We start from the raw sequence: 19890 nt of genomic DNA on the forward strand, positions 1-19890 counted from the left end.
TCTCTCTCTGTCTCTGTCTCTGTCTCTGTCTCTGTCTCTGTCTCTGTCTCTGTCTCTGTCTGTCTGTCTCTGTCTCTCTCTTTTCATTAGGCCAAGTTCTGGCGCTAGGGTTCAGCCAGAAATCATGACTATCATCCAGGTTTTTAACAATTTCGACTGTAAATTGACCTGAACTTTAAAGGGGAAAAAAGAGCAGAGAGTAAAACTCTTCCCACTTTACATTAGTCTGGCTGCTCTTTGGAATTCCATGCAGTCCAAACCTCCATAGCCAGGATTCCATCAAGCCCCCACACCCACACCCAGACCCAGACTGGGAGCTCCAGCCTCAACCTGCATATCTGCTATTCATTGGGACTTCAGGTTTTCAGATTGTTCCTTACTTTATCTGCCTGATGGGGATCCGGATTCCCCTGGAGGTTTGGGGGAGCTTTTTTCAGAGCAGGGAGGAGCCCTTTAAGAAAAACAGCAGGAAGAGTGAAGACAGCAGAGCCTTTGTCTTCTTGACACACCTAATCAGGGAGCCTGAGCAGGGATGGGTGCAGGAAGGCTTCTCCATGAACACCACTGGGATCTGGCTCTGCAGTTTATTGGAAGAATAAAGCAGAGACAGAAGGAAGGGAATGTAGAAAGGGATGTTTGTTCTTCTCCTTTGGGGGAATAGTAATAGCTCACCTTTATACCAGACTTAATAATAGCAGTAATAACACCCAGCATTTCTATAGCCCTTGAAGATGCTTGAAATGCTCTATAGACAATGAAGACATTTATTCCTCATTTGGCTTGAAGAATTATGGGATTTGATCTTGTCTGGCTTTAGGGTTTATAACCAACCAATAAGCAGCACGAGAAATAACGAGGGGCTATTATATAGTGGTGGGGGCAGAAAGATAAAAATGCACTCCAGGCCCAAGGGTAGTAGGGTCAGACAGTCTTAGATTTAGACGTAGAAAGAACCTCAGAGTTCATCTGGTCCAACCTTCTCATTTCACAGAGTAGGAGACAGCCTCAGATTACGTTCTATTAGGGCTGACGTGAACGCCTATCGATACATACACAATATTTATAAAATCAATGCAAAGTTAAAAAATGTGATACGAAACACTCTGTCCCCTAACTACTCAGTGAGGCAGGTAGGGTAAAATTGTCCCCATTTTACAGCTGAGAAAATAGAGGTTTCAAAATAGGAGACCCTGGCATTCCAGAAGAATCTCCCCATCTTTCATGTAATGTTACTTGAAGAATTTTCTTTGAAGAAATGTTTTTTGGTGGTATAATAGCCCAATGGCTGGTGGAATAGTCTAGGGGCTAATCAGGTAGCCCCTAGGGCTGATGAATGGGCCCAGGGGGTAGTAGAGTAGCCTCTTTGGAGCTGATCACATGGAGTAACAGCTCCACTGTAGAGTGTAGAGTTTTATAGATGGAAGTAAAGAAGTACAGAAATATCTCTTAACTATTGTCATTTCCTGAGATCTGGAAATGGGTTTCCTCCGAATAGCAAATGAGACAGGAAAGGACAAAGATGGGCTTAGAAGAAAAGACTATTTCCTGTTAAACCCCCTCCCTCAACTTGCTTTAGAAAGCAAGAAAACTCTTGTGATTTTTCTCCCTAGAGGGATTAAATTCTAGGGAGTAACGGGAGGTCCTAGGTTCAAGTCTGGCCTCAGACACTTCCCAGCTGTGTGACCCTGGGAAGGTCACTTGACCCCCATTGCCCACCCTTACCACTCTTCTACCTAGGAGCCAATACACAGAAGTGAAGGGTTTAAAAAAAATTCTAGGGAGTAATCAAATTAACATTTTAATAAAACTGTAAGGCTTACAAAGAGCTCCCCTCTCCACAGTCTATGGGTTAGATAATATAGGTATTATGCCCATTTTACAGATGAGAAACCTGAGGCTTCAATCTTATAAATTAAATTACAGAGCAAAGAATATCTCTCTGTCTATAAACATGATTAAGATTTGGAAAAGGGCTTCATTGGAATAGCAAAATATAGAGGAAATAACTGGTTCAGGAGGGAAGACCATTTCTTCCCTCCCCACTCCTTGGTTTAGAAAATTATTTTCTGCAGGGCGCTCCTCCCTTCTCCCACTTCCCATACAAGGATTGTTGACTAATAATAGCTCACATTTTACATAGAGCTTTAAGGTTTTAAAAGCCTTTTGCTCACCACAATCCTGTGAGTTAGATAGTACAATATTATCTCCATTTTACAGAGCAATAAACTGAGATTGGAGCTGGAAAATACCTTTCTGAGGATCATGCAATTAGCCTGACTCCCGTGTCTTTTGACTCTTTCCCTCCTTTTTCACATTACAGACGGTGAGTTCTCAGCCTGATACTTTAGAATAAAACTAGACACACACATATTTTTATACACACACGCGTACACGTGTGTTGTATATGTGTGTATGTAAATACGAATACACGCACTGATGCACAGACACATGTGGGCATGTGAATTATGTGTATGTGTGAGATAGAGATGGCATCTGTGATTTCCTTGGCATCGGGAACTCCCACGTGAGGGGACCCCCTTTGCCAGTGTAAGTCAGCGCCTTCTCTGAAACAGAGTCTCAGGGAGATGCCCAGAGCCCCGAGAGGTGAAGTCAGTTGTTCTGGGACTCATCGTCGGAATGCAGCAGAGGAAGATCTCCCTGGTTCTGAGGGCGAATCTCCACCTACTACACCGCGATGCATCTCGAATGCATCCACACGCACACACACACCCCAACACGTACATATTGCAAAGATGTCTGAAGGTAGAATGTGCGGGGAAATAGGAAGCAGTAGAATGGCAACATCTGGAAAGGGGTTCTCGGACTTTTAACATCAGGAACCCTTTATTGCCTTAAAGATCACTGGAGAACTTTGGTGGATGTGGATTTCTAGCTACTGACATTTATTATATTGGAAATGAAAACTCATCCAATTTACAAACAAATACTTATTAATTAATTAAAAATAACAGTAACGTGTTAGCATAAATGATGCTTTTATGAAAAATAATTCTACTTTTAAACAAAAAAAATCAGTGAGATTAAAATTGTTCCACGTTTCTGCAAATCCCTTTGACTTAATAGAAGACAACAAAATCCTCATATTCATTTCTGCATTCATTGTGTTCGTTGTATGATCTTGGGCAAGTCATTTGATCTCTGGGAGTCTCTTTTCCTCTTTAAACCAGGGCTAATGATATTACTTCATTCAGAGGGTTGTTGAGAAAATCCAGCTATACATATACATAATATTTGTTTGCAAGTCCTCAAATGCTATATGAAATACTATATTATTATTATTATTTGTCTTAGTTATTTTTAGGGTCACAATCAGTTATTTAGAATTTAATATTAAAAACTTTAGGTATGTGCTTCGTGAAAACATGTTTTTTGTTTGCTTTTTTGTTTGTTTTTTAAACCCTTAACTTCTGTGTTTTGGCTCCTAGGTGGAAGAGTGGTAAGGGTGGGCCATGGAGGTCAAGTGACTTGCCCAGGGTCACACAGCTGTGAAAACATGTTTTGATGGAACATTTATCAAAGCAAAGAATGATAGAGCAAGGAGGGAAACACCCAGGTTTTTCTACTCATATTCTTTTGTCGTTCATTTGTTTTTCAGTTATGTTGGACTCTTCGTACTATATTGGTTTGTCATTTCCTTCTCCAGATCATTTTATAAGTGAAGAAAATGAGGCAAACAGGGTTAAGTGACTTGCCGAAGGTCACCCAGCTAGGAACTGTTTGAGGCTAGATTTGAACTCAGGTGGTTGAGTCTTCATGACTCCAAGCCTGGTGTTCTATCCACCCAGCCACTTAACTGCCCTGTCTGCATGCCTAGCGTGTTCTCTGCTGTCAGGCAAATGGATGTTTAGGCCATCCAGCAATCTACATCATTTCAAGAAGGAATCATTCTTGTCTACGACTCACTCCTTTATAGATCCTCCTTGGAGTTCTGCCATTATTTGCTTTTGATGCATCCTGTGCTTCCTGTGAAAAAGAATCAGGTCTCAGGTGAAATCCGCACCCAGCAGAGGCTGCAGAATCCCTCCCCCTTTCTGGAGGGTCTTACCCAAGTCCCTCCTTGGCTTTCAGGTTCTGTAGATGTCACCCACTTCCGAGGGCTCTCTCTTTTGTGGATATAAATTCTAGCTACTGATATTTATTATATTGGAAATGAAAACTCATCAAAGGGCAGCAAACTCGATGAAATGATGGGCCAGATCTTCCTGCTTTCATTGGAAGAAAGTGAAGAAGGGACAAGGACAGGGTCTGTTAGTAAAGAATTAGAAAAGATCAAGTCATCCTTGAGAACTGCCCAAGCCCAGCTGGGATTGTTGGAAGCCAAACTTTAGAGCCCCAAAGATTTGGCAATTGCCCTTGAGGGGCAAAGCTCTGGGACGGTGTTGCGTACCTGTCTGCAGGATTATAAAGGCAGTGTACTGCCTCTATGCCTGTGAGAATTGGCAGAGAGTCCAAGGTCTCTTTTTTGGCTGGCTGTGTTTTTTGTTTTTCAATTATTCATTTAAATGCATTTTCATTGAAATGGAATGACTATTCATTTAAAGAAGTGACCTTTGTGCTGTCCTGTACTAGGCTAAGGTGAATAACCCAATGGAATTATTGACTTTGGGAGAGGAATTTGGCACAGTGGAGAGGAGAGAGATAATCTTTAGTTCCATAAACTGGTGTGGATCAGGAGGCTTCCATGTTAATCTTGGCTCTGTCTGTTTAATGTTGGGCAAATCACCTCCTCTCTCCACATCTCAGTTTTTCTAGCCATCAAATGGAAGTCTGGGACTTAATGATCTCCCAGATCCCTTCCAGCTCTCATATTGAATAATTACAAAATGGAATCGAGACAAAGTGAGGTAGTATGGGAAAGGGAAACAATAAGTAGAAAGAGAAGTAGCTCAGGAGTCTGAGGACCTGGGTACAAATGCTACCTTGCCATTTACTTCCTTGTGATCTCAAGGAAGTCACAACCTCTCTGGTCTTAGAGCTTTCCTCATTCATAAAAGGAAAAGACTCCATGAGATCTGTGGTTTCTTCCATTTCTAGATTTACAGGATGATTGATTACACAAAAGTCAGCTTCCAGTCCAAGGAGGAGAGATTTCAAATGGGAAGCGACTTAGAGGTCACTTGGTGATTTACCCAAGGCCACTCAGCAGGAAGCAGCTGAGCTTGTGATCCTCTCAGAACTCAGGTCTTCTGCCCTACTCCATATATGGCTCCCTTTCCACTGTGTCTCAGGCTACAATATCACATTTCTTTTTCTTTTTTTTTTATTTAGAATATTTTCCCATGGTTACATGATTCATGTTCTTTCCCTCCCCTCCCCTCCCCGTAGCTGACACGTAATCACATTTCTTTTAAAAGTTTCTCTCAGGCTGATACAGCGAGGTGGCATAGTGGCTACTGGAATTGAGAAGACGTTCAAATTGTCCCTTGGACACTTCTTAGCTCTGTGATCCCTGGGAAAATCACTTATAACCACTCTCAGCCTCACTTTCCTCATCTGTAAAATGGGGATAATAAAACACTTCCTTCATCACTTTCCTCATCTGTAAAATGGGGATAATAAAACACTCCCTTCATCACTTTCTTCATCTGTAAAATGGGGATAATAAAACACTCCCTTCATCACTTTCCTCATCTGTAAAATGGGGATAATAAAACACTACCTTCCCAGGTTTATTGTGCTGAATACATGTATGGTACTTTGTAAATCTTAAAGCACCATATAAATGGTGGTGATGATGATACTGATGATGAATTTAGTACCTTCATTCTCATTAGATCACCCTATAAGTGGTGATTTGGGATTTTCTTTCCTTTTTGTTTTTTTTTTAAGCCCTTACCATCAATACTAAGTATCAGTTCCAAGGTAGAAGAGTGGTAAGGGCTAGGCAAGTGAGGTTAAATATTTGTCCAGTTTCATATGGCTTGGAAATTTCTGAGACTAGATTCGAACCCAGAACTTCTTGTCTCCAGGTCTGGCTCTCTATCCACTGATTTTCAAAGTGCCACTGAGCCACTCCTTCTGTTTTGTTTTTTTTGAGAAGTTTCCATGATGCGAGTAGAAGCATCGCTGTGTCTAGGATCAAAAGATGCATCTTCTTTTCACCATTCTCTAATTCTGGCCTTTATCTTGGTCTCTTAAAAATGCATCTGTCTTGATATTAACAGAGTGAGTTAGGCAATAATCTCTGTGAAATTACTTATTGCTGGCAGTTTTCATTAATCAATTTGTTTGTTAATAGCCGGGGGGCGATTTTTGTAGTCATAAACTCTGTTCATTGGCTTACAGCAGCAGCTCCAGCTTTAACCCATAAATTTTGCATCTGGAGAGCTCCGAACATTAAGCTTCTCTCTTTTGTATTTGGGGCATACATCACTACAATGTTTTCTCCCCTCTTAATACAGATGGGCAGATTGAAGAATCCTGGGAATGGAGCATCATAACTTCTTGACTCAGCAGTTCTTGCCCACAGAGATAAAAATGCAGCTGGTCCATGCCAGCCAGGACAGCAGAAAATCTCCTGGTGGGATATATTATAGGATCATAGAAAACCAGGTCCAACCGAATGGACCCACTAAATGACTCCCACTCCTCCCTGCCTGACATCCATCAACAATTATTAAATGCCCACTCTGTGCCAGGTACTATGAGAAGCAGTGGGGATACGAATACAGAGAGTGTGAAAATAGAGATTGTTGTGATACTCTTGTAGCAAAAAACCCTGACACAACTGGATTAGGACCTAGAGACAAGCCTGAGAAGGGCCATGAAAACAGTAAAGGGCCCCAGCCTTATTTTCTCGAATTCAAGGCAATATTTTAAGTCCATATCCAAATGGGATATGGGTGGGAGGGACCTGCTACTGTTATACCTGGTGGAAGATGCAGGTATCTGATAACTTCCCAATTTCAGCAATTATTTGGCTGACTAGTGGCCTGTAAACACTCTTAGCATCCTCAAAATCCAGTTCCTTGAGGCAAAATCACAGTCAACTTATCCTAGCTTTGCCTCTTAAGGAGAGAAAAAAATGAGGAATCTTCTGATTGAAAATATGTGGGGCAGGATGAAACAATGATTAAATAAATCAAAGAAAAAAGAAAAGGAAAATTCTCTAAGTTAGTAAAAGAATAGTATAGATAAAACTCAACATAGATTTGTACTGTAGATCTTGAAAAATGAAAACAAGGACAGAAAAGGGGAAAAGGGGAGGAGGAGTGGAGCGGAGAAGAGAGAGAGAATGGGGGGAGAGAGAGACAGGAAGACAGAGAGAGGAAAGAGAGAGACAGAGAGAGACAGAGAGAGAGAGAGACAGGAAGATAGAGAAAAGAGAGAGACAGAGACAGAGACAGACAGAGAGATAGAATCAGAGACAGACAGAGAGAGACAGAGAGAGAGAGACACACACAGAGAGAGAGAAACAGAGAGACAGAGAAAGACAGAGACAGAGAGAAGAATGTTAATGCTATCACTAGGTGAAAAATTTAATGAAATGGTATGGACTAAAAATGTGAATATATTAAAAACACAAATATTTGGTATGTTTCTACAGTCCTTCCTATTGGGCAGACTGAGACTAATGGATCCCTTGATCAAGTTTGGGATTCTGAGCTGCAGGAGGGTTAGCAGACGAAGTGTCTGTACCAATATGGTGAACCTTCAGGATAGCAGGCTAGTAGTGGGGGCTGCCTAAGAAGGGGCAAACTGGTCCAGGTTGGAGATGCAGCAGGTCAAAGCTTCTATGACAAGCAGTTGTGGAATCAGGCCCTTGTGTGGCTGCTAAATTTTTGGCCTGGGGGAAATAGAGTCCCAGATTGAGAAAACAATACAAAAATCATAGGTTTATGTAGATGAGAAAATCTTGAATCAGACAGGACTCTGATAGTCACCTAATCCACAGGCTCAGTGCTCAATGGTATTTTAAAGGCCATTTATTCTAATGTTCTAATTTTCCAAAAAGAGGCCACTGAGGCCCAGTAAAATTCAATAACTTGCTCAAAGTTACAGAGCTATTGACTGAACTGAGATTCAAACCTTCTGATTCTGCATTGGGCACCTTGTAGTGGATCTGATTTTTTTTCCTGTAGGGGTGGTCATATTAAATTTAGAATTCCCAAAGTACAGTGGGTAAAGGGACTCAAGCCTAACCCTCTTATTTTTTAACCCTTAACTTCTGTGTATTGGCTCCTTGGTGGAAGAGTGGTAAGGGTGGGCAATGGGGGTCAAGTGACTTGCCCAGGGTCACACAGCTGGGAAGCGTCTGAGGTCAGATTTGAACCTAGGACCTCCCATTTCTGGGCCTGACTCTCAATCCACTGAGCTACCCAGCTGCCCTCTTGCCACTGGACTTTAATGACTTGGGAAGAAAGAGTGAGACTGAGGGCATCAGGCAACTATGCCTCACTTAAATCCAATTCGTGGGCAGGTCAAGACATCTCCCAGTGATGTCACTGATCCTCTTTGAAACAAAGGATGAATAACATATGCGTAGATGGGACCACATTGTCTCCCCTAAAGGAATGTGAGTTTTTTCATTTGTTTTTCTTTGTATCTCTACTGCCTAGTGCAGTGCCTGGCACACAGCAAGAGTTTAATAAATGCTTTCCAATAAATAGTTTGATCTTAAAAATTCCCCTCCTCTACTTATTTGAAATTTGTGATAAATCACATTGTATAGTTATAGCCTTAGTTTTCTTTTGATTTTCCTTATCTATTTAAATATCATTTTAAAGTTTTTTTTACCTATGTAAATATTAAAATTTGAAATTTGGATATATCTGTTTTAAAGCTTGATTATTGTGCATATATACCAAAATAATTTCTTAAATGCCCTCTTTGTCAAAGCTTTGTAATAAACAACTAAGCCAAGCCTATGGACTAGGCATTATGTTTACTACTGTCCAGTCACCCATTTCTTCCCTTATTTTGGTGTCTCTAATATCAGGGGATCATAGATTTAGAGTGGGAAGGGACCTTAGAGGCTAATGACCTTCCAACCCCTTCATTTTAGAAATGAAGTGACCAAGGCTAAGAGGTTAAGTGATTTGTCTGGTGTCACATAATAAGTAGCACTGGAAAGATTTGAACCTTTAATTCCTACCTTCAAGGCTATCAATCTATCTGCTAACCATAATACTCTCCTGCAGTCGTGCTCCCTTACCTCTCTCCCTAGAGTAAGGAAATATGTTTCATCATTTGTTTTTAGGCTCTAAGGTTGGTTATTATGTCCAAATTGAGCCAGTCTGTTTTTTGGTAGATTGTTGTATGTCACAATTTGATTCTGCCTTCAGTCTGCATCCATTCCCTTTTATTTAACTTAGTATTTCTATTTTCTAACACTTATTTTTAAAAATTAATCTATTCCTCTCCCATTGAGCAATTAAAGCTTAAAAAAAAGAGAAATCTCTCAATACCCACCTGCAGAATTGAACAGCACCCCCTTCCTCAATTCCCTTAATAACTATGTTTGAAAATGTGTTTCTATCTTCAGGAGGTGAGTGTCATGTTTCATCTTTATTCTTTTGGACTCAAAATGGTTTCTCATTGTATTGATCAGAACTCTGTTTTCCTCTATACTGTTGTCACAGTCTACATTGTTTCCTGGTTCTGCCCACTTGCCTCTGGGTCAGGTCGTTAAAGTCTTCCTAGTCCTCTCTGAAATTGTGCATTTCATAATTTCTCATGTTAGATTACCTTCTGGATTCCACACAAATACTACCCCCTGCAGAAAGCCTTTCCTAGTTCTCTTTGTTGCTAATACCATCCCTTTTCAAATTACCTTTTATGTACTCTGTAAATGTTCTATATACTTAGCTATTTGTGTGTTGTCTCCTCATTATAATGTGAGCTCTGTGAGGTAGAGGACCTCTTTTTTTTTTTTAATCTTTCTTTGAATCCCCTAGTGTCATAATCAAACTCTGGGAGTTGAGAGTCACACCTTGATTGACAGGTGAAGACAGTTGGACATCAGAATGTTCCCAGAGGCCAAGAGGACAGGAGGAAAGGCAGTTGGCCAGAAAGGATATAAATACCCTGACAGCCCCCTAACAGGGATCCCTGGGACCCTTGTCTTTTGGGACCTTGGCTTTTGCTTTAGCTGAGCATTGCCTAAACTCTTGCCTTGGACATCTGATCTTGAACATTGATTGACCTGTGAATCCTCTGATTCTTTCTGAATCCCTAGATATTTAGGCACCTAAACCAACTCTAGATATTTAGGTATCCCGGGGCCCCAGGGGGTTGGGGGGGAGTGGAATCCAGGAAGTGGGTAGGAGAAGAAGAAGAGGGTGGTAAGAGTAGATTTCCTGAAGGCTCTAGGACTGGCACAACAATGAGCAGTAAGAAGCTGAGAGAAACCATCTTCAGTATTTGCATCATCCAAACAGTTTGCTTACTCTGGTTTGGCTGTGGCCAGGCTGAGCCAGAGGAAGTGAAAAACAAGCCCAGCATTACTGAACAGCCTACAGTCCTGAGGGATTATTGTCATAGATTTAGTGATAGGGTCACCTATTCCCCAACCCTTTCCTGATCATTCCTTTCCCTTGTTAAACATAAATAAAGTTATTAAGTACCTTCCTGGAGTAGTTATTCCATCACCATTCTGGGGAGAGAGCAATGCAGTCAGATGAACATTATCCAAGGCTGATAGAACCCACTACCAATAATCAATCAACCCCAGGTGGGACCTGAAACGGTTACCCATCCATTGACCTTTAGGGATCCTGCCTGGGCACTGTTATAAAGAAGAGCAGTTAGTATAGCCTCCAGCTGGGTGGCAGGACTCAGGTGTCCCTGCACCAGTCATCAGGGAACCAAACCAAAGCTTCCTCAGATTAATATCTCAGATTACTACTACTAATAACCAGCCTAATAGTGGTAGTATGCAGATTACCCCTTTCTTTTATAACATTAGTTCTTAGCACAGTTTCCTGGCACATAGTAAGCACTTAGATCTTTGTTGATCAACAGATCTGCTGAAGAAAAATGACTAATATATCCCCAGGTCCTTTACAAGTACATTTATTCATTGGGTCTCCAAAGATGACAAGTTTTATTAGTTTTTAAATATCATACTGATTATCTTTTTTATCACATCCACCTTCATTTCAAAATATGTGCTTATTCACTGGGTCTCTAAAAGGTAACATATTTTATTAGTTTTTAAATATGTTAATCATTTTTAATATGACCTTTACTTAAAAATATATCTCCACCCCATTCCATATCCTGAATATCACCCCTTGTAACTTAGAATAAAAAGGAAGAAAGTGAGAAAAAATGCAATTAGCAAATTTAATAAACCTATCATATCACCCAATTCAGAGAAACCCAAACACTCATCTCTGCAAAGAAGGGAGGGAGATGTTGGGCATTGTAAAGCATACTGATAATCCCTGCTGTTGAGGAGGATGAGACTGGTGGAGTTCAGAGCTGTTGTAGGACTAAAGCTAATCCAGTGTTCCCCATAAGCCTGGTTTCTCTTCCCCACCCCTCCCTCTCTGCATGCACACCAGGAAAGAATGGATGCTTAAGGAAAGACCAACTGCCCTAGGGTGGAAATGTATGTTATGAGGGAGGTAATAGGTCCCTAAGGGCCTAGAGCTGGTAACAAGTCTAGCAGGAGGTTGGAGTTGCATGTTATGAAGGATGAGCAAACTCAGCAGGGAATGAACTTGGTTTAAGTTCAAATCCGAACCCTGAAAGGTAAGTGCCCAGTGAACCTTCACTGCTAACTGCTAGGCTCCTTTAAGATGTCAGGCAGCCGGCCCCTCCTTCCTGAGGTAACTGCCTCTTATAGGATGGTGGCAGACCAACAGGAAGTGGGTGTTTGAACTTCCTGCCCCAGCAATGGGGTAGATTGAACCTCAACTGCTCAGACTTCTCACTTCTTCCCTATCCTCCTTAGTCTTGGTGGCAAAGAAATAACCATAAGATTCTCTGGTTAAAGGCTAAGGGATTTATTGAAACTGGGGAAGGAATAGGCAAGGTAAGAGGGCTTGGTGTTACTAAGTTGTTGCTATGGTCTCACTGGGTGATGCTGGCAAAGTTCCTAAGAAGGTCTTGGCAGGCCGAGGGCTGGCTGCCCTTGACCAGAGCTAAGCGGTCTCTGGTTAAGAAATTGACCAGATCTATTGACTAACCTTGATGATAATGAAATAGATGTCGTTGAGATGCTCTTGAAGAAGGTCCTAAAATCTATGCTATCCTAAATTCTTACCCATGATCCACCACCTTTCACCACCTTTCACCTCCCTTCAACCCGGGGCCCCATGGGAAGGGGGTAGTTGAGTGATCAGGATGAAGTCAGGGGAAAACAGAACCCAGGCTTGGGTTTCCAGGGGCTTTTATAGTCTCAGCCCAACTGCCGGCTGGCACCTGGCCCATGGCGCATGCCATCGTCAACATTCCATCCAGGGCAACTGACAGGTTTGTCTAAGCTAATATTACAATGCAAAAACCCTGCATTACATGTAGCAGTTCAAGATCCTTGCTGATCAGTACTGGGATCAGGCCCTGTGAATAACTCTTGAACTTCCAGCCTTGGGGAGCTAGGGAGATGAAGAAGAAAGAAGGAGGAGGAGAAAGAAGCAGAAGCAGAAGGCAGAAAAAAGAAGGTTTAAAAAAATATCTTCTCCAGAGACCAGAGATTTTGAAGTTTTACAGAAACCCTAATTTTTATTTACTTTAAGATTTGCAAAATGCTCTCCATGATCTCATTTAATCCTTATAACTCAAAAGCAGGTTGTAATCCCTAGGTTATAGATGAGGCTCAGAGAGTAACTTGCCCCCAGATACATGTGACTCTTAAGTCCAGTGTTCTCCCCAAACCTAAGCTGTGTCTCCTTTCCTTTCCTTTCCTTTCCTTTCCTTTCCTTTCCTTTCCTTTCCTTTACTTTACTTTTTTTTCCTTTAAACCTTTAACTTCTGTCCGAGTATCAATTCTAAGACAGAAAAATGGCAAGAGCTAGACAATAATCCTTGTCCAGGGTCACACAGATAGGAAGTGTCTGAATCTAGATTTGAACCCAGATCCAACCAACTCCTGGCCTGATGCTGTCTCTGATGTGCTCCCTAGCTGCCCCATGTCCCAAATTTGTCTCAAATTTATCAGACATCAATTAAAACCAAGTGGATTTTTTGGTGCCTGTGTTGGAGGCTCTTGTGAAGAAAAGAAACTGATTATTTTTTGTTCCTTCCTAAGTTCCATTAACTCTCCAGAGGCAGGTCACAAAAAATAAAGGAGGTCACCCATTAAATAAATGACTCACTTTGGAAAGTCACACCCCAATGTGATCAGATGGTGGAAGAGCAGAAAAAACTGTCTGGGAAGTAGAGGAGTCATCTGTATTGATCCTTATAAGTGCTGGAGGTAATGTAATTCATTGAGAAGTGTAAAGCCTGAGCCTTGCAGCCAAATAAATAGGAAGATAGGAAGGTACCCTGCCATTTTGTGCAGGGGGGTAAGTTTGGGAATTATTAAAGGAAAGTCTTCCATCTTTTCAGCCTAAAGAATTACTTGCTACAGAAGAAAAGTGAACACCAGAAGTTTGGAAAATTACAATATAAATAACAGGCAATGGCATTGCCATTACAGAGTGGAATAGACATCCATTAGAGTGTGAGTTTTAATCTCCAACCTATCTCTATTCTAATCTCAGGATGGCATCCTTTATTGGGAGAGGCAGAGGCCCCTATTGCTCAGCAGCCTTTGTCATTCAGGGTTCCTGGCTAATTATGGGAAGATGAGGACAGGACCAGCTTTATTCCCTTGCCATCTGGGGAAGATAGAGAAGGATTTGACTTACCAGATTCTTTTTAGATAACTTGAAGGGGGATAATGATCATCTTTTAATAATAACAATCTTTTAATAATAACAATAAAGGGGGGGCTAGGTGGCTCAGTGGTTTGAGAGTCAGGTTTAGAAGCAGAAGGTTCTGGGTTAAAATCTAACCACAGACACTTCCTAGCTGTGTGACGGTGGGCAAGTCACTTAGCCCTCATTACCTAGCCCTTATTGCTCTTCTGCCTTGGAATCATTCCACAGTATTGATTCTAAGATGGAAGTTGAGGATATTAAAAAATAATAATTATAATGATAAAAAAGCAAACCTATGTAACAATGTGCCAAACATTTTAACCTAAAAGAATACCGGTCAAATATTGATTTATCCCAATCTGGGACAGTGACTTTTCCCAAAACTGGGATAAACTCTTTACTTCTTCTGGGAACAAATTGGACCCTTAGCAACCTAGGCTTGAACCTGCCTTTCTAACCTGAGTCAGGATGGCATAGCAGATAGAGAATTAGAGTTGGAATCTGGAAGACCTGAGTTCAAATCCTTCCTGTGACATTTGTAACATATGTAAGAGCAGGCAGTGAATTATATAGATACTTGTTAGCTCTGTGACTCTAAGAAAGCCAGCTAACCTCACTGAATCCCAGTTTCCTTATCTGTAAAAGAATGGAACTAGGGAGCTTTCATTTTCACTCTCAATCTATCATTTATGATATTATTATACAGTAGTCCTCTTCTCACAGCATAGGAGTCCAGCCAAATTGGCCTTCTTCCTTTCCTCTGTCTGGAATGCCCTCCCTCCCTCCTTGTGTCTGCATCTTGGAACCACTGGTTTCCTTCAGAACTCTGCTCAGGGTTTTCCTTCTCAATTATATGCTGATTTCCCCAGCTACAAGTTTCCAAAGCAGGAACAATTCTGTCTGGTTTATTTAGAAATATATATTATCTCTTTTGATAGTATCTGAAGTCTTTCTGGGCAGAGACTGTTTCATTCTTAGTCTGTATTTCCAGTGTCTAGCACAGTGCCTGACTGGTAGGGGTTTAAAAACAAATCTAATAGTGATATTTCTGGGTTGGAAGGGATACCCAGTTTTAAAACACTTTGAGCATAATTCCAAATTATTCTCTAAAACAGATCAGTTCACCGTATTACCCAGTACATTAGTGTCCCCATTTCCCTGCATCCCCTCCATTTTTTATTTTGCCTTTTTTATCATCTTAGCCAGACTGATAGGTGTGAGATGGTTTCTCAGAGTTGTTATGATTTGTATTTCTCTATCAATGATGATTCAGAGCATTTTTATATGGTTATGAATAGCTTTGATTTCTTCATCCCAAAACTGTCTTTTCCTATCTTTTGGCTATTTATCAATTGGGGAATGGCTCATGTTCTTATGTATTTGACAAAGATCTTTATATATATATTTTAGATATGAAACTTCTATCTGAGAAACTAGCTATAAAATTTCCCCTCAACTTACTGCCTTCCTTCTAATCTTGGCTACACTGGTTTTATTTGTATAAAACCTTTTCAATTTAATGTATTTAAAATGATCGATTTTACATCTCACGATGGTTCCTTTTGTTTCTTTATTCATAAATTCTTCTATCCATACATTTGATAGCTAATATGTTTCCCATCCTAATTTGTTGATGATGTCTCCCTTTATACCTAGGTCATGTATCTATTTTGATCTTAGCCTGGTAAGAATAATTCTTTTTTTTTTTTTTAACCCTTACCTTCCATCTTGGAGTCAATACTGTGTATTGGCTCCAAGGTAGAAGAGTGATAAGGGTAGGCAATGGGGGTCAAGTGACTTGCCCAGGGTCACACAGCTAGGAAGTGTCTGAGGTCAGATTGGAACCCAGGACCTCCCGGCTCTAGGCCTGGCTCTCAATCCACTGAGCTACCCAGCTGCCCCCCAAGAATAATGCTTTTAAATGCATAAAGTAAAATATGTAGGATTAAAGAGAGACTAATTACATAGAAATCCAGATATATATTCACACACACACACACACACACATATATATATATATACATACATACATATACTTGTATGCTTACATATATATACACATATTTAATTTCAGTGACTTCAGGTTATAAACTTTTGTTTTAGAAGTTATCCTATTAGGGGCAGCTGGGTAGCTCAGTGGAGTGAGAGTCAGACCTAGAGACAGGAGGTCCTGGGTTCAAATCCGGCCTCAGACACTTCCCAGCTGGGTGACCCTGGGCAAGTCACTTGACCCCCATTGCCCACCCTTACCAATCTTCCACCTATGAGACAATACACTGAAGTACAAGGGTTTAAAAAAAAAAAAAAAGAAGAAGTTATCCTATTCAACTAATTTGATTTTATAGATGAGAGAATGAGGTCTCAGACAGGGTAAGCTATTCTCCTGATGTCCCATCGGTTGTAAGTGACAGAACTGGAATTTACACCCAGATCCTCAGACTCCAAAACTCTCTGTGAAAGCCATTTGGGGGAATTTGAAATCATACAAGGTATTATCCCAGAACTCAAGGTGTTTACCAGATGGTGAGGCAGGTGAGGCATTCACAGATAACCATGATCCAAGAGAGCACACAAGAGGAATTGTGTGGAAGGCGCACAGGGCTGTTCTGGGGGTCTAGAAGAGAGAGAGAGAGAGAGAGCAGTTCTGCCTGGGGGGATCAGGAAGGCTTCCTGATGGAACAGATGATATTTGAGCTAGCCTAGAAGAGATTGATGGATGGGATTTCTTTAGGTAGCAATGGGAAAAGGGCTTTCCAGGTGGCAGGAACAAATGTGCACAGGAGGAAAGTACAAAGGTGGTTTTGGAAAACAAGGACTAGCCTTTTTTGGCTGGAGGACAAAGTTTATGTCAGGGAGGAGGGAAATTGAAATCTGGAAAACTATTTTGGTGCCAGATGGGGAAGGAACTTGAATGCCAGGTTGAAGAATTTGGATATAATCTCCTATATATATTATTTGTTTTTGTATGTTTATATATGTTATTTGTGTTTGTAATCATGAGTCAGTGTGATGCAATGGAATGAACCTTGGACTTGGCATCAGAATGGCCTGAAATCAAATCTAGTCCATCACACTTAATAACCTAATGACCATGGAAAGACTAGTTCACCTCCCTGGGCTTTGGGCAACTAACTAAGATCAAGCACGAGGCACACTGGGTAGAGAACAGGGCCTGAAGATAGAAGGATCTGGATTCAAATCTGCTTCAGATACTTCCTAACTGTGTGATGCTGGGAAAGTCACTTAACCTCCATTTGCCTAGCCAGTGCAACTTTTCTGACTTAGAAATGATACTAAGACAGAAGGTAAGTGTTTTTTTTTTTTTTTTAAAGTCAGCACTAAATTAGGTGTAACTCATCCACTGAATTATAGATGGGACGTGATTGACATCAGTTTGGGGAGTTCCAACTCCCATGAAATTGCAGCTTCTTGATGTATTGACCTCTTTTGGGCAAGAGTTGAGATAGAGCAAGAAGACAGGATGACTTTTATTGCAGAATGACTAATGCCTGGGAAAAGTTTTAATTTTAGATAAGGAGGCGGGATAATCATGTCTGCTTAGCTCTATGGAGGCCAGTCTGTTTGATCTTTTGACTTTACCCAACCATTTTCTCAAGAGTAGAATAAGGTCATTTTTTCACTCATCTAGTGTTTTCCAATTTCATCAGGACAGACTGTAGCTGCTCTTTGAAGACAGATGATAAATGGAGGGAGGTATTCTTTTTTTTTTTTTCCTTAAGAAACAAAGAGAAAAATCTAAAACCAAAAAGAGCATCTTGGGGAAATGTATCAGTCTAGGGAATTTATTAGAGAAGGGGGAGCAATTCTAAGAACTATTGAGCCAACCCTGGTTAATGTCAGTATTATTAAAGGAGACGTGCGTAATGCTTCACTTTAAAAAGTCCTTCTATGGCTTTGTATGAAATTATATCCTTAAGATAAATTCTAATAAGTATATGGGGTTAGACAGAGCTTTTAAGTTTTAAAAAAATAGTATTAGGTATATCTAGGAGTGTGCGCTGGTAGATGTTTAACCACCAGCTTTCTGGAAAAAAACGTACCCTAAAACATTTTAACACTTTTATCTTTAATTTGCATCATTAACATTTTCCTTAGTCCTAGACAATTTACAAAGCAACAAATCAAGCCTTGATTTATACAATTTGCTGATTTCTGAGCTGTAAATGCTCATGATGAAAATTTAACATAGCGTTCTCACTAGCTGGTTTGAGCTCAGTCCAGGACACCCCTAGTTATAGCTATCATGTGTTGTTGTTCAGTCATTTTTCAGTCATGTCTGACTCTTCATGACCTCATTTGAGTTTTTCTTGTTACATACTGGTGTGGTTTACTATATTCTTCTCCAACTCAATTTACAGATGAGGAAAATGAGACAGAGTGAAGTGACTTAACCAGGGTCACACAGCTAGGAAATATGTGAGGCCAAATTTGAACTCAAGTAGATGAGCCTTCCCGATGTTAGGTCTAGCACTCTATTCAATGTGCCACCTAACTGCCCTATAATTCATATTATAGAAAAATCCTTTTGTTTCTTACCTTAGACCTCCATATACGAACAGTTGTTAAATATTATTGTTTCTACCTTTGTAACTTCTCTCCTCTCTGCCCCATTTTCTTTCCTCATATGGTCAACATTGTAGTTCTCAATCTCACTACCTTTTTCCTACATTATTGCAATGTTTGCCCAATTGCTCTCCTTCCTCTAGTATTTCTTCTCTTCAGACTTTTCTTCTTCTAGCTGCCATATTCATATTCACCAGTCTCAGATCTAGCCATATCACTCCTCTGCTCAAAAAAATAAAAACAACAACAACAACAAAAAAAAAAACAAAAAAACTTCAATGGATCCTTATTACAACTAGGTAAAAAAAAATCAACTTTTTATGACATTTCAAGCCACTTACAATATGGGTCCAGATTACAGGTTACTTTCTCTTGTACCATCCGATTTGTTCCAAACAAGTTGACCTACTAGCTATTCCCTAAACGTGAAGCCCTGTGCGTTTGTCCAGGCTGTCTCTCATGGCCAAGAGAAGAGTGTTGTCTCCTTGGTGATCATCTCTGCTTCTCTCATGATCTATGGATCCATCACGGAGGAGAACAATCCCTTTAGCTATTGTGGCCTCGACCTCTTTAACTACTAAATACTCAGAAAAGAACGTTCTCACCACCAAAGTTCTTAGCATCACCAAAAGCTTCGACATCTGAAACTGATGTTTGTTTGTTTGTTTGTTTGTTTTATCAGTGGGAATGGCACTAAAGAGAACACATCACCATCTGCCCGGCTGCTGCACTCGAAGGATCATTTGGTCTTTCCATCTGCCCTGGAGTTGGACCCTCCTAAATATTGTCTTCTGCTAGTCTTCCATTAGAAAGGGAGCTCCTGGACATCAGGAACTGGCTTGTTTTTCTATCCTTATTTCTAATGCTTAGCACATAGTAGATACTTAATAAATGCTTTTTCTATTATGCATTCGGATTCTGAGAGACAGACGAGGAGGGAGTACATGCCAGGCATAGAGGTTGGCAAATATAAATGCCAAACAGTTGGATCTTGCTAAACTTTAGCAAAGCATGTGGTAAAGTATCTCTTCTTCTTTTTTTTTTTAAACCCTTAACTTCTGTGTATTGGCTCCTAGGTGGAAGAGTGGTAAGGGTGGACAATGGGGGTCAAGTGACTTGCCCAGGGTCACACAACTGGGAAGTGTCTAAGGCCAGATTTGAATCTAGGACCTCCTGTCTCTAGACCTGACTCTCAATCCACTGAGCTACCCAGCTGCCCCCTCTCATATTCTTCTTGATAAAAAGATGGCATGATTTTGGTTTAAGGATAGGATAGTGAGGTGTATTTATAGTAGATTGCTTGGTTGAACCCAAAGAGTAGTCACTGAAGATTCAATATTATCTCTGAAGGAGTTCTCTAGCCAAGTGCCCTGGGGAGCCATTTTGATTTTTATTTATCTTTAACATTCATTCATTCATTCATTCATTCATTTATTTATTTGTTTGTTTGTTTGTTTGTTTATTTATTTATTTA

Source organism: Gracilinanus agilis, chromosome 1 (genome assembly GCF_016433145.1).
Source record: "Gracilinanus agilis isolate LMUSP501 chromosome 1, AgileGrace, whole genome shotgun sequence".
Lineage (NCBI taxonomy): Eukaryota > Metazoa > Chordata > Mammalia > Didelphimorphia > Didelphidae > Gracilinanus > Gracilinanus agilis.